Raw genomic sequence first — 917 nt, 5'->3', positions numbered from 1 at the left:
TCCTAAACTGAACCCCTATAAATTCAAAAAAAAATTTTTTTTTTCGGGAATTAATCCACATGATATTTTATAACTTAAACCAGGTAACAAACTAATTTCCTTGCCATAAAAAGATTAAGTGGGACTTCGTGCATTCGAGTTATGTCGGATAGAATTTATGAACTGAACATGAATGCCATCACCACAAAGTGGGAAACAAGTGGTAAACTAATGGTAAACTCTGGATTTTCTTTTTTGCTTTACAATAAAACAAGCTTTTGCATGTACAAAAGTATTGTACAATTACAATAGAATATAAATCTGTAATAACACCTGATGTTTATTGATCATTTTGTAGAACCAGAGTTAAAAAAAAATATTTTTGGTAAGAAAGGTGCAGTACTTCTCAAAAGTTTGGAAACATTATGATTTTTTACATTTTTAAAACAAAGTCTCTTATGCTCACCAAGGCTGTATTTATGTGCTCAACAATACAGTAAAACAGTAATAATGTGAAATAATATTACAATTTAAAAATAACTGCTTTCTATTGTAATATATTTTAAAATGTAATTTATTCCTGTGATGTAAAGCTGAATTTTCAGCATCATTACTCGGTAACACTTTATAATAACTGCACACTATGAATCATTAGTTAAGCATTGACGTAGACATGTGGGGGCGTGTTTAAACGAGGCATTTTAGGAGGGCGTGGACAAGTCTTAACTTTTATAAACAATATCTCTTTGGATTTGAGACTTTAGTCTTTGCAACTTTACAGACCTCCTTAATGCACCAAGAGCTTGTAACACTTCAAAGAGAAAGGAAAAATGACCCCTTTAATAAACGATTTAAATGTACATATATAAATCATATTATTTAGACACATGATAATAGTTGCTCAGTGTGTTAGTAACTGGTTTATTGACACATATTCC

The sequence above is a fragment of the Sinocyclocheilus anshuiensis genome, unplaced genomic scaffold (genome assembly GCF_001515605.1).
Source record: "Sinocyclocheilus anshuiensis isolate Anshui unplaced genomic scaffold, SAMN03320099.WGS_v1.1 scaffold450, whole genome shotgun sequence".
In the NCBI taxonomy this organism is placed as follows: Eukaryota; Metazoa; Chordata; class Actinopteri; order Cypriniformes; family Cyprinidae; genus Sinocyclocheilus; species Sinocyclocheilus anshuiensis.
The sequence above is the reverse complement of the archived record's forward strand: the minus strand, read 5'-3'. Positions refer to the sequence as shown.